We start from the raw sequence: 4,475 nt of genomic DNA, 5'->3' as shown, positions 1-4,475 counted from the left end.
ACAGAGAATGTTTCCATCAAAATGTGTGTTAATAGTCTTTATTTCTCTCCGCACAGTGAACGTGCTGACAATTGTCATCCTGTCGCGGGGAAAGTGCGGTCTCTCCAAAGGCGTCACAAGGTACCTGGTTGCCATGGTAGCAGCGGATCAGCTGGTCGTTTTCTTCGATCTGGTATTGAGCAAGATTCCGAAGACTTACATTCCAGCAGAGGTTGTCCTCTGGTCGCGTCGTGTTTCTGTGTGTAATATCCACGCCGTCGTGTTCTACGCCGCCACGGACTGTTCTGTCTGGTTCACCGTTACTTTCACCTTTGATCGATTTGTCGCCATTTGTTTTCAGAAGCTGAAACGAAAATATTGCACCGAGAGAGCGGCGGCTCTGGTTCTGGGGACAGTGACTGTGCTGAGCTGCGTAAAGAACATCTTTTGGTACTTCTTGCTCGAAGGGTCATATGCGGTATTCAGTACGATCCTGCTCTGTTTGGGCAGTTACCATTTATTTTCCCCACTTCAGCTGTCAACATTTCTGCTGATTCATTTCGGCCTCACCCCAGTATTCCCCTTTGTCCTGATTCTCCTGCTCAACAGTTTAACTATCACACACGTCTTAGTGGCCAGCCGAGCCCGGAAGAGACTCCGCGGTTCACGGGGTGGCGAGACGCACGCCGACCCGGAGATGAAGAAACGCAGGCAATCCCTCCTGTTACTGCTGGTGATGTCGGGGAATTTCATCCTACTGTGGGCGCTGTTGACGGTGCTATCCGTATGGGAGAGCCTCGGTCTTTATGTTTCGGTGAAATCCCCGTTGTCTCTGCGGGAGCTGGGCTGCATGCTGCAACTGCTGAGCTGCTGTACCAACACGGCCCTTTACGCCGTGGTCCAGGACAGGTTCAGAGTGCAGCTGATGCAGACGGTGAAATCTCCCTTCCGTCTCCTGACAACGTTCACTCGGCGTTTTCAGGAGAGCACTAATCCTCTGTGATGCTTCTCCCATATCGCCGCAAAATATTCTTTTTTTTTGCCGTTTGTGCTGAGGACGTCCTTGAATAGCTCCCTTCCCCCACCCCTTCATGCACCAACATGATCTGGGCGTATCCCCAGTCTGCATCCACTCTGCACCTTCCAGTTTACTTTCTTCACGGGTTCCCTGTAATGTATCCCTCATTTCCACCAAGTGTGTGATTCTACATTTATTTGCATCCGAGGCATTGACATCACCATCGCCATACGACCGTTGTGCTCATTGATTTTATACGTAATTTCATAAGGACCATGAAATGTAGCTTGTAAAGGATTCGTCTGCACTGGGAAAAGAACCAGCACCTTATCTCCAGGCTTGAATGTCCTCATCCGAAGCGTCTTTATCGTACCAGGTTTTCATTTTCTCCTGAACCAATTTTAAATTTTTCCCTGGCTAAACTACAAGCTTTTTGTAATCTTTCCTGAAATGTTAAAACTTAGTTCCATCTCTTTTCTCTGGCGAGGGCGATTGGTTCCAACAGCCCTTGTTTTGAGCCGTTTAGGAGTACTGGGTACCGTGGACAGACTGCAAGTCTCGGCTTGCAACGGAGTTCTTTGGAGAACTGTCTGCCACCTCGAGAATAATTTAATAACTCGCACTCGTAAAACGGCTCAGCAATTGTCCGTCCCCAGCAGCATTCCCCATCGCCATGTCTCTGGGAAATTAAACAGATTCTGGGACACTTTGTGTGGTGGTGCTCCTACCTGTCCAATTGGATGGAGTACATGCTATATGTGGGGAAGGTAATTGCAGAGGAAAGGCCACGTGATGTCTATTTATTTATGATTCCCTCGTAGTCTGGCCTTTCTCCTTCTCCGATTCTACTCATTTCCCGCCGCTGTCTGTAAAGCGTGACTGCCTGGGTGTCTTCGGCGTACTCTGATTCCTCCCACATTCCAAACATCTATGTGTTTACAGGTTAATTGGTCATTGTAAATTGTCCCATTCGTAGGGTCGCTTGGACCGTGAAGCATTGCGCCATTCAAGGCCCGAAAGTTGGAATTAAACTGGAAGTAAGACTTTTGAGAATGAACCTTTCCGGTCGGCTGAGCAATGAGACCGAGTTGCATTGGATAGTGTTACGTTCCAACAACAATGAATATATAATTGACACTGTTTTATTTTTTTCTAACATATAAATCACTGCTAAAACAACCCCAAAATAAACAAACGACTAATTTAACCGGAAGTCGACTGCTGTACGGCAGTTTGAACAGTTCTTAAAACTGTTCTTTGGACAGATTATGTATAAATATTTTCTTAGAAGAAGTAATGCGAATGTCCAAATGTTTTACCCAGTCACTTCGGAGAGACTTTCTTGAGGTATAAATTATTTTTTTTGCATTACTGCCTATCCCAGCCAGAGTATGCCTTGCCCGGAGGATTTACCATGAAGAAATTAAGATGGCTTAAAGGCACTGACCTTTCCTTGGCGAAACCCTGCGCCCAGTCCTTTCTGCTCTTACAGCAGGGACTGACATGTGTACAGACGACTAATTTTTTCCGAAGGAGGATCAAACAATGTCGAAACTGTTTCACCTTCGAAATCAACTTTCCTCAATCTTTCGGGTTCTCCGAACTTCGATAATTCTTTACTCTCCGACTGAAGTTTAACTGGAAGCGATTATCAGAACTGCCGGAACAACCTGTGACTGAAGGCAGAATGTAAAACTCTTCTTTAAAACATAACTGCGTCATAACATGGAACACACAGCGGAACGGAGTCACTGGCAAATTCAACCACGAACTGCCCTGCGTCACAGGAAGGGGTTCCCCTTTAAAACCTTGTTGAGAAAAAAAGACTATCACATGACCTGTCACTGGCGGGAAAATTACCCCACTCCACCATCACAAGACCATAACATTATGCCCAGCAGAGCCTCAATTACATAATGGTCATGTGACAGACACAATATACTAACGGGTACGTAACAACCCCCTTCAAAAAAAAAAATTGTCTGTCCTGAACAAAATGTTAACAATTAACTATTTACAGAAAACAAATATATAAAATTTACAACGTACACAGTATACATTGCATTATCATACAGCATCTTACAAATTATTACACATTAGGAGTGGTACAAATGTTAAAATACCTTTCCATAAAACAATACATTATACATTCCCAACATCGAGATAGACAATCAGCAATCACAGTATCTCTGCCTTTTATAAGAGTTATCAAAATATTGTACTCCCACAACATTAAAATTCCATTGCTAAATTGGAGTTTAATGTATTTCCTTAACTGTTTTCCTTAACCAAGCCTGGACTTACAACAGAAATAAGGTAAGTTACAGTGGCATTTCCAAATTCACTTTCAGCTAAATTAATAGTTGGTTTAGCTTCGGAAAGTCTTTCAAATAATTTCTCCACCGCAGTAAAGCGTGCTCCCCAATTATCATTTTCTGTAACTACATTGTCAATAGAGTATCTTTCAATCCATGAATCACAGTTCATCATCCGCTGGAATGTACCTGGGGCATTCTTCATCCCAAATGGAAAAACATTATATTCATGTATCCCAGATGGAGTTCCAAATGCAGAAATTTCTCTACCTCTATCCGTTATTGGATCACAACAATCCCCTTTTAATTAATCAATCTTTGTAAGGAACTTTGCTTTTCCGACTTTGTCTACACAGTCATCTACTCTAGGAATTGGATATGCATCTGTTTTCGTCACGGCATTCAGCTTCATGTAGTCTGTACAAAACCCAATACTACCGTCTGACTTAGGCACCATAACACAAGGTGAACCCCAGTTCGAGTTAGAAGTTCGAATAATATTATTCTCTAACATATTTCTAATTTCGTTCTCAGCAAGTTCACATTTTTCCATGGTCATCCTGTATGGATGTTGTTCTATTGTTTTGGCATCTCCAACATCTACATCATGTGAAGCTACAGTTGTCCTTCTAGGAATGTCTGAGAAATAAATGCTTATATTGAAACATTAATTGCTTCATCTGCTGCTTCTACTCTGGCTGTAAATGTCCTAATTTTTTTATCAATATTTTCAGAATAGTTGAGTTTTGTAACCTGACAGAAACAATGTTGCGTTTAAACTGAGTTTCAAATGGACCATCTATTATGTTCTAGTGAGTTAGACCCATTAGAACTGACCACAACAGTCACAGTAGCAGACTGTTTCTCATAATATGGTTGTATCGTATTTATATGGAAAAGTCGAGTTGGCCTTCTACGATCTGTTTTTATCACGTAATCCACATCATTGATTTTAGACATAATTTCATAAGGACAATGACCTTTAGCTTGTAAAGGATTCGTCTGCACTGGGAAAAGAACCAACACCTTATCTCGAGGCTTGAACGTCCTCATCCTAAGCTTCTTTATAGTTCCAGGTTTTCATTTTCTCCTGAACCAATTTTAAATTTTCCCTGGCTAAGCTACAAGAATTATGTAATCAATCCTTAAATTTTAAAAAGTAG

This window comes from Hemitrygon akajei, unplaced genomic scaffold, assembly GCF_048418815.1.
Source record: "Hemitrygon akajei unplaced genomic scaffold, sHemAka1.3 Scf000051, whole genome shotgun sequence".
In the NCBI taxonomy this organism is placed as follows: domain Eukaryota; kingdom Metazoa; phylum Chordata; class Chondrichthyes; order Myliobatiformes; family Dasyatidae; genus Hemitrygon; species Hemitrygon akajei.
This window is presented reverse-complemented; position numbering follows the sequence as displayed.